This window comes from Ranitomeya variabilis, chromosome 2, assembly GCF_051348905.1.
Source record: "Ranitomeya variabilis isolate aRanVar5 chromosome 2, aRanVar5.hap1, whole genome shotgun sequence".
Taxonomy (NCBI): Eukaryota; Metazoa; Chordata; class Amphibia; order Anura; family Dendrobatidae; genus Ranitomeya; species Ranitomeya variabilis.
The window spans coordinates 478,181,815-478,194,471 of record NC_135233.1 but is presented as its reverse complement, the minus strand read 5'-3'; the positions used below and the strand labels follow the sequence as shown (position 1 = coordinate 478,194,471).

General features: G+C 43.7%; 1 protein-coding gene across 6 annotated transcripts in view; it reads right to left on the bottom strand.

Annotated features, from left to right (window-relative positions):
- TSPAN4 (tetraspanin 4) overlaps positions 1–12,657 on the bottom strand; it is an 878,525-nt gene that overhangs the window by 419,751 nt on the left and 446,117 nt on the right. Inside the window, exon 1 of one of the 6 annotated variants that reach the window (XM_077287833.1) lies at positions 5,354–5,473. The exons of the other annotated variants lie outside the window; for them this stretch is intronic. The gene's annotated coding sequence lies outside the window, so the exon portion shown is untranslated. Of the gene's footprint in view, positions 1–5,353; positions 5,474–12,657 lie in introns of those variants that run through there. 6 annotated transcript variants of the gene reach the window in all.

Here is a 12,657-nt window from a genome sequence, read left to right as displayed (position 1 = left end):
TTCCATCTTTCTGTCCTTCTGTCTTTCTTTCTGTCACAGATATTCATTAGTCGCGGTCTTTGTCTGTCATGGAATCCAAGTCGCTGATTGGTCTCACCAGCTGCCTGTCATGGCTGCCGCGACCAATCAGCGACAGCCACAGTCCGATTAGTCCCTCCCTACTCCCCTGCAGTCAGTGCCCGGCGACCGCTCCATACTCCCCTCCAGTCACCGCTCACACAGGGTTAATGCCGGCGGTAGCAGACCGCGTTATGCCGCGGGTAACTCACTCCGTTACCGCCGCTATTAACCCTGTGTGACCAAGTTTTTACTATTGATGCTGCCTATGCAGCGTCAATAGTAAAAACATCTAATGTTAAAAATAATAAATAAAATAAAAAATCATTATATACTCACCTTTCCCGCTCCTCGCCACGATCCGGTGACCGCTCCATGCAAGCGGCAGGTTCCGGTGGCAAGGATGGTCTGCGAGAAGGACCTGCCATGACGTCACGGTCATGTGACCGCGACTTCATCACAGGTACTGCGCGCCTGCGCGAGAAGGACCTGCCGTGACGTCACAGTCATGTGACCGCGACACGGTCATGTGACCGCGACACGGTCATGTGACCGCGACACGGTCATGTGACCGCGACGTCATCACAGGTCCTGTGCGCCTGCACGAGAAGGAGGCGAAAGGACTACAAGGGGCCCTGGAAGGTGAGTATATGTTTATTTTATAACCTGTGATATACGTGGCTGGGCAATATACTACGTAGCTGGGCAATATACTACGTGACTGGCCAATATACTACGTGGCTGGGCAATATACTACGTGGCTCTCTGCTGTATACTACGTCGCTGTGCAATATACTACGTGGCTCTGTGCTGTATACTACGTCACTGGGCAATATACTACGTAACTGGGCAATATACTACGTGGCTGGGCAATATACTACGTCAGTGGGCAATATACTGCGTAACTGGGCAATATACTACGTGGCTGGGCAATATACTACGTCACTGGGCAATATACTACGTAACTGGGCAATATACTACGTGACTGGGCAATATACTACGTGACTGGGCAATATACTACGTAACTGGGCAATATACTACGTGGCTCTGTGCCGTATACTACGTCACTGGGCAATATACTACGTAACTGGGCAATATACTACGTGGCTCTGTGCTGTATACTACGTCGCTGTGCAATATACTACGTGGTTGGGCAATATACTACGTGGCTGGGCAATATACTATGTTGCTGGGTAATATACTACATAGCTGGCCAATATACTACGTGACTGGCCAATATGCTACGTGGCTGGGCAATATACTACGTGACTGGGCAATATACTACGTAACTGGGCAATATACTACATGGCTCTGTGCTGAACACTACGTCACTGGGCAATATACTACGTAACTGGGCAATATACTACGTGGCTCTGTGCTGTATACTACGTCGCTGTGCAATATACTACGTGGCTCTATGCTGTATACTAAGTCACTGGGCAATATACTACGTGACTGGGCAATATACTACGTGACTGGGCAATATACTACGTGGCTCTGTGCTGTATACTACGTCGCTGTGCAATATACTACGTGGCTCTGTGCTGTATACTAAGTCACTGGGCAATATACTACGTGACTGGGCAATATACTACGTGACTGGGCAATATACTACGTGGCTGGACAATATACTACATGGCTGGGCAATATACTACGTTGCTGGCCAATATACTACGTGACTGGCCAATATGCTACGTGGCTGGGAAATATACTACGTGGCTCTGTGCTGTATACTACGTCGCTGTGCAATATACTACGTGGCTCTGTGCTGTATACTATGTCACTGGGCAATATAGACGTTACTGGGCAATATACTACGTGGCTGGGCAATATACTACGTCACTGGGCAATATACTAAGTCACTGGGCAATATACTACGTGGCTGGCCAATATGCTACGTGGCTGGGCAATATACTACGTGGGCTGTGCAATATACTACGTGGACATGCATATTCTTGAATACCGATACGTTATAATCGGGCCACGATCTAGTACCATATAATAGAGCCACGATATACTGTCACGGCCGAAAGTGTTGGCACCCTTGAAATTGTTCAAGAAAATGAAGTATATCTTCATGAAAATTATTGCAATTACACACGTTTTGCTATACACATCTTTATTTCCTTTGTGTATTGGAACATCACAAAAAAAACAGCAAATTGGACAGTTTGACACAAAACCTCCAAAATGGGCAGGAGAAAATTGTTGGCACCCTCCACTTAATATTTGGTTGCACGCCCATTCGAACAAATAACTGCTATCGCTTCCTATAATCATCAACAAACTTCTTACACCTCTCAACTGAAATTTTGGACCAGTCTTCTTTTGCAAACTCTCATATTTGAAGGTTCTCTCTACCAACAGCAATTTTAAGATCTCTCCACAGGTGTTCAATGGGGTTTAGATCCAGACCCATTGCTGGCCACTTCAGAACTCTCCAGCGATTTGTTTCCATCCATTTCTGGCTGCTTATTAAAGTACCGTATGTTTGGGGTCATTGTCCTGCTGGAAGACCCATGACCTAGGACGCAAATACAACTTTCTGATACTGGGCACTACAATGTGACCCAAAATCCTTTGGTAATCTTCAGATTTCATGATGCCTTGCACACAGTCAAGACACCTAGTGCCAAAGGCAGTAAAACCACCTCAAAATATCTTTGAACCTCCACCATATTTGACTGGAGTACTGTGTTCTCTTCTTTGCAGGCATCATTCAAATTTCAGTAAATAGTAGAATGATGTCTTTCAACTAAAAGCTCTGTCTTGGTCTCATCTGTCCACAAGATGCTTTCCCAGAAGGATTTTGACTTCCTCAAACATTTTGGCAAACTGCAGTCTAGCTTTTTTATGTCTCTGTGTCAGCAGTGGGGTCTTCCTGGGTCTCCTGCCATGGCGTTTCATTTCATTCAAATGTTGACGGATAGTTCGAAATTACACTAGTGCACCCTGAGCCCGCAGGACAGCTTGAATTTATTTGGAATTTGATTAGGGCTGCTTTCCCACCCATCAAACTATTCTGCATTGCAATTTTTCATCAATTTGTTCTCTGCCGCCGCAACCAAGGGAGACTAGCTACAGTGCCATGGGTTGCAAACTTCTTGATTATGTTGCACACCGTGGACAAAGAAACATCAAGATCTATGGAGACTTGTAACCTTGAGATTGCTGTTGTTATTTTTCAACAATTTTGGTTCTCAAGTTCTCAGACAGTTCTCGTCTTCACGTTCTGTTCTCCATTCTTAGTGTGGCACACACAGACACACAATACAAAGATTGAGTCGACTTCTCCCCTTTTTATCTGGTTTCAGGTGTGATTTAAATATTGCCCACACCTGTTACTTGTGAGTTTGAAGGAGCATCACATGCTTGAAACAAAGTTGTTAACCCACAACTTTGGAAAGGTGCCAACAATTTTGTCCTGCCCATTTTGGAGATTGTGTGAAAATATGTCCAATTTGCCTTTTTTTCTGTGTTGTTCCAATACACACAAAGGAAATAAACGTGTATAACAAAACATTGTACAATTGCAATCATTTTCGGGGAGAAATACTTATGTTTCTAGAACAATTTCAAGGAAGCCAACACTTTCAGCCATGACTGTAGTAGGTGAATCCACAGTTATTAGCTACTTTAGAACACTCCCCTGACTCAAATTGCTGCCTATACTATCTGGGCAATATATACATATTTTCTTGTGAGTTTATATGAGATGCAGCTTCAGATTGTGTCCTCTGCCCCTTGCTTGTAAAAAGCTGACAGGGAGAAACCTATTACAAGCAAAGGGCAAGAATACAAGCTTAATATGCATCACATAGTATATAAATGATTGGGGCTGTCTGGAACTAAAGAATTGATGATCTACCTGTAAGTTGGTGGGGATCTGACAGAGTGTGCATGTTAACAGTTAGGAGATCATTACTAGTCATAATTGCAGGTATTGTCCACATTACTAGTGAAACTGTCACATAGTAGTTTTATAAATGGTAGTCAATTTCTCCCTCTTGATAAAAAAAACCCAGAATTTTGGCATGAACATGTCTATTATGAGTCCTTTAGCTTGCTAGTGGGGCTTTAATAACCATATATTTAACAACTGGTTCTTGCTAGTGGGGCTTTAACAACCACATCTTTAACAACTGGTTCCCTTTAGGTTTAGACAGAGATGAAAACTCACTGATAAAATATTAAAATTAATTACATGGTATAGCATAGCGGGAAGGACAGGGTTAAATCCCAACTCTTCAAGGTCTTGATTAGAAACACCAGTAGGGTTTTGCTAAAGAACCAGGAAGTAGCTTCATTGAATGGCAGTATCCTTAGGCAGAGTTAGTCTGCTGGATGAAGCACAGTCAAGTGTGTTGCTGGTGAGTGAGCAATCAAAATGTGATCTGTAGCTGAGAGAGACGTGCTGGGGTCTCTCTCTCAGAACCGTGTGGAAGCTGCAGCCTGTTCAGTGTAAATGGTGCCCTGAGTTCAACACTTCTGTTTGGTGCTGGAAGCTGCTGGAGCTCTGGCTGAAGTGGATACCGAAACATGGTGGGATCGTGTATGTAGTCTGCTTTGAAAAAAAGAAAAGTGGGTCGGCACTATGTTTACAGTAATGGTGCTCATGGAGAAATGGTAATAGATAAAATAGAATCCCGGCATTCACATGCATTGAAGTTAATTTAATGCACACATGGAAATCAAAATCACAGACGTTTCAGCCCATCCCAGGCTTCCATCAATAATATTAATAATAAATATTGATGGAAGCCTGGGATAGGCTGAAACATCTGTGATTTGGATTTCCATGTGTGCATTAAATTAACTTCAATGCGTGTGAATGGCGGGATTCTATTTTATTTACTGCTACGGGAGAAAGGATTGCATCCTGTTCGGGTAAGTCCGCACTGATGTATGTGATCTTGATTAAATGCAAAGGCCGTGTGCAGAGGACTGCAAGTATCTGGTGAATACTTTAATACCCAGAAGTTTCTTTCCTCCCACACTTTATACACTAACGCCAATGTGGAAGCAAGAGGATTCCTTCTGGGAGAAATCACAGACTGTAGAAGTTAAAGTCATTCCAGATAACTGACGCTGTAACTATTATATATATATATATATATATATATATATATATAGCTGAGTGTGTGTGTATGTATCGAGCCCCGCCCACTCCACATAGCACCGCCCACTCCACATAGCCACACTTATTCCAAACGCAGAGCCCTGTCCACACGGCCCACGTTGTTAGCGCACATGGGCGGAGACACATTCACCTCGAAAGCCACCCTGCAAAACTCACTGGCTGCGACGTCCCAGCCGCTACGAACTATAATCAGGGCCGATGCCTTCAGAGTATCAGTGCGCAGCAGGCACAGGCCACATCTAGCTCCGTCATGACTAGAATGGTGTTGCTCCTGTAAGGCATGACGTCAAGGGAAAGGGAGGAGCCTCATGGATTACACCACTGTGCTCATAACAGGAAGTTGCTGTGCACGTGTGAGGGGAAGAGAGGAGTGAGGGGAAAATGAGAGGAGGGGAAAATGAGTAATGTGAGGGGGAAAATGGGAGATGTGAGGGGGAAAATGGGAGATCTGAGGGGGAAAATGAAAGGCGTGATGGTGTTGCTGCAGTATGAGGCTGTGTATAGAGAAGAGTGAAGCGCTGCAGGTGGAGGCTGTTTATAAGGCCACATTCACACGTTCAGTATTTGGTCAGTATTTTACCTCAGTATTTATAAGCCAAAACCACTAGTGGGAGAAAAATACAGAAGTGGTGACATGTTTCTAATATACTTTTCCTCTGATTGTTTTAATCCAAGTTTTAGCTTACAAATACTGAGGTAAAAATACTGACCAAATAACGTGTGAACGTGGTCTAAAGGAGAAAAGTGTGGTGCTGCAGAAGAAGTAGGCTGTGTATGCGATACGCTTTATTGCAATTAGTGCAATTTCTCATTTGGTACAACTAACCACAGTTCGTTACTATGCCCGGGCAACGCCGGGCTCTTCAGCTAGTTGAATATAAATAATTATTCAATAATTAAAGTAGGTGTCCTATCTGGACATCCTCTCCATTCAATTAATGATAGCCCATGCAAAACATGGCTGCATGGAATAAGAGAAAGGACAGCTCTGTGCAGCCGCTCTTAGCTCTAGCTGAAAAAGCTGGGGACCCCATGATATCCATATGACCTACTAAAGCCAAAAATTAAGGGGTGATGCAGACAGAATAAACCCTTTAACAATACTCTGAAGACTTCCTCAGGGAGTACTTAGATGTATGTGGAAAGTAAACTATATGAATAACTATAAATACACATTACTTCTGTTACACTACAATCTTACAATGGAAATCCCAATTCCAACCCCATATGCCTCAAAACTAAGTATCAACATTGTAAACTCTGCACAGCTCAAAATACTCATTCGTCCTGACATTGTGAGACACTGACTTTGTGCTCAGAAACTCGGGAAAAGTGCTAATTTGGCATCAGAGAGTAGCGGCAGCCCTGGCTTCCCATGCCATCTTTGTGCTCATGCTGTAATGTCCCCACTGGTGCCAAGATGACGGGCTGCACACACCATCTGTTGCCTCAAGCACTTAGCTGCAGGCGACACCGGAGCGTATGCACACATTTACAGATCAGGCAGGTACGGTATATACTCTCCTATTGACAAAAACATCACCATTTTCATTTTTTTATGCTAGTAGAATATATAAGATGACATTAAATTTCTTGAGCAGGTGACTCAGTCGTGTATTAAGTGCACACAAAACAGACTTACTAAGGAGCCTGCGTCAGAATAGATATATGATATTATCCTTTAATATAACATTAAGAACTGGTCATGAAGATGAAAAGATGTCTTAGATGCCACTTTAATATATAAGAAAACTGCATTATTAAAAATCTAGTCCATTAATAAGACACAAGAGTGTCCTTCCGAGGCAGTGACCAGTGAGGCTGCCTCTTGCAGTTAAGGTACCGTCACACTAAACGATATCGCTAGCGATCCGTGACGTTGCAGCGTCCTGGATAGCGATATCGTTTAGTTTGACACGCAGCAGCGATCGGGATCCTGCTGTGATGTCGCTGGTCGCTGAATAAAGTCCAGAACTTTATTTGGTCGTCCGATCGCCGTGTATCGTTGTGTTTGACACCAAAAGCAACGATACCAGCGATGTTTTACACTGGTAACCAGGGTAAACATCGGGTTACCAAGCGCAGGGCCGCGCTTAGTAACCCGATGTTTACCCTGGTTACCAGCGTAAAAGTAAAAAAAACAAACGGTACATACTCACCCAGCGTCATACCTCCCCCAGCGTCTGCTTCCTGACACTGACTGAGCGCCGGCCCTAAAAAGTGAAAGTACAGCGGTGACGTCACCGCTTGTGCTGTTAGGGCCGGAGCTCAGTCAGTGTCAGGAAGCAGAAGCTGGGGGACGCGCAGGTGAGTATGTACTGTTTGTTTTTTTTACTTTTACGCTGGTAACCAGGGTAAACATCGGGTTACTAAGCGCGGCCCTGCGCTTAGCAACCCGATGTTTACCCTGGTTACCCGGGGACCTCGGCATCGTTGGTCGCTGGAGAGCGGTCTGTATGACAGCTCTCCAGCGATCAAACAGCGACGCTGCAGCGATCGGCATCGTTGTCGCTATCGCTGCAGCGTCGCTTAATGTGACGGTACCTTTAGGCTACGTTTACACTAGCGTTGTGCGCCGTTGCGTCGGCGACGCAACGCACAACGCACGCAAAAACGCGTCAAAACGCACGCAAAAACGCTGCGTTTTGCGACGCATGCGTCGGTTTTTGCCGAAAATCGGACGCAAGAAAAATGCAACTTGTTGCGTTTTCTTGGTCCGACGCTTGCGGCAAAAAAGACGCATGTGTCGCACAACGCAACAAAAAAAAACGCATGCGTCCCCCATGTTAAGTATAGGGGCGCATGACGCATGCGTCGCCGCTGCGTCGCCGACGCAAACCCGACGCACATTAGCTTGACGCTAATGTGAACGTAGCCTTAGTGATAGCCCTAGTTCCCTCACAATAACTATCTGAGTATACCCATGGTCAGTACTAGCTAGTGCTCCTATTATGCCCCATAGTCTGTGGTAGAGATAATGCCCCCATAATGACCATCAGAGTTCATCTGTGGTCAGTACTCCTATAATGTCCCACAGTCAGAGGTGGCCATAGTTCCCTTATAACGATCATCAGAGATCAACTGTGGTTAGTACTGGTCAGTGCCCCTATAATGCCCCAAAGTCAGAGGTGGCCATAGCTCCCTCATAACAATCATCACAGATCATCTGTGGTCAGTACTGGTCAGTTCCCCTATAATGCCCCACAGTCAGAGGTGGCAATAGTTCCCTCATAACGACCATCAGAGTTCATCTGTTGTCAGTACTGGTCAGTGCACCTACAATGTCCCACAGTTAGAAGTGGCCATAGTTCCCTCATAACGACCATCAGAGATAATCTGTGGTCAGTACTGGTCAGTGCCCCTATAATGCCCCACAGTCAGAGGTGGCCATAGTTCCCTCATAACGACCATCAGAGTTCATCTGTTGTCAGTACTGGTCAGTGCACCTACAATGCCCCACAGTTAGAGGTGGCCATAGTTCCCTAATAACGACCATCAGAGATAATCTGTGGTCAGTACTGGTCAGTGCCCCTATAATGCCCCACAGTCGGAGGTGGCCATAGTTCCCTCAAAATGACCATCAGAGTGCACTCATGGTCAATACTAGTCAGTGTCCCAATAATGCTCTATAGTCAGTGGTGGCCACAGTGCCCACATAACAACCATCAGAGTGTACCCATGGTCAGTACTAGTCAGTGCCCCTATTATGCCCCACAATCAGTATTGGACATATTGCCCTCACACTGACCACCAGAGTGTACCCATGGTCAATACTAGTCAGTGTCCCTATAATGTCCCATAGTCAGTTCCCAGCTAGTGTTCTCTTGGAGATACTGATTAGCCACCATTCCTTGACAGGTAGTGTTTTCACACACAATATGGTCACACCAGTACCCCTAACACAATATAATGCCCCCACTGTGTCCCCAACAAAGTCTGATGCTCCCACAATGGCCCAATACAGTATGATGTCCATAGTGTGTCCAACACAGCATGATGGCACCACACTGACCCTCAACACAGTGCCCTTAAGGTGACCCCACACAGTATGATGGCCCCCACAGTACCCTATACAGCAGTGTTCCCCAAGTTCGGTCCTCAAGAGCCACCAACAGGTCGTGTTTTCAGGATTTCCTCAGTATTGCCCAGGTGAGAATTCCATCATCTAGACAGGCATCAATTCCATCACCTGGGCCATACCAAGGAAATCCTGAAAACACGACCTGTTGGTGGCTCTTGAGAACTGGAGTTGGGGAACACTGCTATACTGTATGAGGCTTTAACAGTCCACCCACTAGCCCTACATACATGATCATGGCCCCCATACCAGATGATGATGGCCTCCACACAATAACAAGAACAATTTAGAGATACTTTTAATTTCAGCATGGATGTCCTCTACAGAAGGTGAGACCGAGGCATTGTTTGGGTTGTCTGGTGAAGCTCAGGAATAAGCTCAGTCAGTCTGTTGAGGCCAAAGTAGGAAAAGTTTGAGAAGTCCTGGTCTATTCAGTAATTGCTGCATTATGAGCTACTCTTTTTTCTTCTTTTTAAATAAAGTGCTTGATGTATGCCAAGTTTCACAAAAAGACAGATATGTACTGGTATTCACCAAATAAATAATAGACAGATTAATAGACTAGATATATAGGTTATATAGATAATGGCAGATTATATGGACATATTAGAAGCATAGAATGATAGATTATGGTAGCTATGCAAGATTAGATGGATATAATAGATAAGATACACAGCGATAAAATTTGCATTGCAATCACTGATCCGCATACAGTGCCTCCTTCCTTCCTTCCTCTCTCCGCATTTGCTTAGTCTAGGAGAGTGATGGTGCTCATACATGCCAACACAATGCCCGCATTATCACTGTTGTGGAGCACAGATGGGAAGGAAGACAGCAGTGGCCCAAGCAGCATATGTTGCCTGAGCTCCATCCACAATAGCCAGGTTGAAACTAATCTGCCTCCTTTAAGCCAACAGCCTGGAAGTTTCTATTATTTTGGCTGGACAATTGGCCTATATGTTCAGTTAGAAAAACACATCCCAACCCAACAAGGCAATCCGCTGCAGCAAAGTGAAGGCGAGATGGATATAAAACTTATGGCAGAAACATTCTAGCTTTTTTATATTCATTATTCTTCTTGATGATACAAATAACATACCATTTTTTAACAGTCCCTATTAGAGCCATTTTTCAGGTCATTTTTTCCATTGTTGTGTCCAGAATGTAAAGTTATAAAAAGTTTTTAATTCACTTCATTATGTGATGTGGCTTATTTCCTGTTCAAGAACGTGATCAACGTTGTCTCCGAACCCCAAGATCTCTCCAGAAACTATCTTGCAACTGCACATCTACGCAATCGACGACCAATTTTAAAAGGGGCTTTCAAATAAAACGCATAATAAATTATATACTATTAATGTCACTGGAGTATTTGTCCAACTGACTGATCACGGGAAAAGTGAGGAGCTTAGCCCAATAATTAATATGCAGTTTATTATGGGCAGAGAACTCGTCTATGAAGTTTTAGATCCTTATATCCTACAGTAGGAGCTGCTTCACCCTTTATATCATGAGGGGGTTGGAAAATTTTCAATAGAAAGGAAATTAAAGGGATGTTAAATGTAACAACCGTTCTCGCAGGACGGTCGTAGTGCAATAAACTCTAGTTTGCATCACTGGTTAAATTTATAAGCAGGGAGGGGAATGTGGTAGCTGAATTACTGTGCATATATATCTAGCAAGTCACTTGATTTTGCCTTCAACATCTACTTTTGCATTGATTTGTATGCAGTCGTGTCTGAATAGTCTTCGCTGGGGTCACTTCACTTCTCAGCAGAAGCGCAGTTACTGCACATTTTAACGTTAAGTATCTTCTGAAGAGCACGCACACAACTATCCTACACCGCCCGACCTCCCATCTACTACAGCAATTACTAATTGGCAGTAATGTTCCAAACTTCTGAGTACTACACCAGCCTTTCGTCTCTTAGCAATAGAGTTGATCAATCCTGGTTTTATCCCATTTATGTGGCCAGAATAACAAAAATAAAACTGTTTGATTTTAAAAAATAAAAGTAATAAAAAAATCATGGTGTTATGGAACAGTGATCATAGATCAACATTAAAAAAAATAATATGCCAGGAATGGAGAAAAAAAAAAAAGTTAATGAATGACTGAGTTTAATCTCAGCCCTGAATACCAGCGAGATGGACCGTGGCTGCAAGAAACCTTTCAAACATCAATCCATTGCTGTATTATATTCTTATCAGTAAATATACAGTTATGAGAAAAACACCCTCTTTGAATTCAATGCTTTTAGAGATCAGGATCTGTGGTCTGTAGAAAAATATCAAAATTAAGTACAATCTTACATGAACATCACAAGACAGATCACAGAGTGCAATTTAACAAAATCTAGGCCAAAATGCAGAAGCAGTGTGTGAAAAGTTACACGCACCCCATGAATCAACAGTTTGTAGAATCACCTTTCGCTTTAGAATTACTTGAAGTATTGCTTTTTTGTATGACTTTAGCAGTATCCCATAGAGATGACTGGATTGGTCCACTGCAAATTGATTTCCAGTTGATTTTCCGGAAATTCACAGTTCCCTGAAAATTACAACAATTTTTTAATTCGATTTGTGGGGATTGAAAAAAAAAAAAAATAGATGGGATTGTGTTGTTGACGTCAGGCAAAGGATTCCCCATAATGCCTTTGAACTATCAGTTCAGATGATCTAGAGCAGCTAATCAGAGGGGGATATCATCGGGACTATTAGGGTATGTGTCCACGTTCAGTTTTGCTTCAGGCTTTGGTCAGGATTTTATGCAGGTAAAATCCTGACCAAAACTGCACCTGAGGTCACTGGCAGGTCACCTGCGGTGTACCTGCGTGTTTTGCTCATAGTAGCAACATGCTGCGTTTAGAAAAAACGCACCGCGCATGCGTTTTCGCGGCAAAAACGCATGCGTTTTTTAACGCATAGTGGAGTCTGGATTTCATGAAATCCCCTCCACTATGCTGTAACATCTGGACGCTGCGTTTTTGACGCTGCGGAAAAACGCAGCGTAAAAAACGCAGCGTTTCCTGAACGTGGAAACATACCCTAAAAGAGGATTGGCCAAGTAGTCACATTTCAGTAGTTCACAGCCAAAGGATACGGCTCAGAGGTCAACGCATACAACTCATTACACATAGGGACAGTTAAAGGCCTAAATATGATTGTGGTGTACTACTGCAGTGCTGAAGCATAATGAGAATTAGGCTGCAGTCACACTAGCAGTATTTGGTCAGTATTTTACATCAGTATTTACAAGCCAAAACCAGGAGAGGGTGATAAATGCAGAAGTGGTGCATATGTTTCTGTTATACTTTTCCTCTGATTGTTCCAAATACAGCTAGTGTGACGGCAGCCTTAAGGTACCTTCACACGAAGCGAC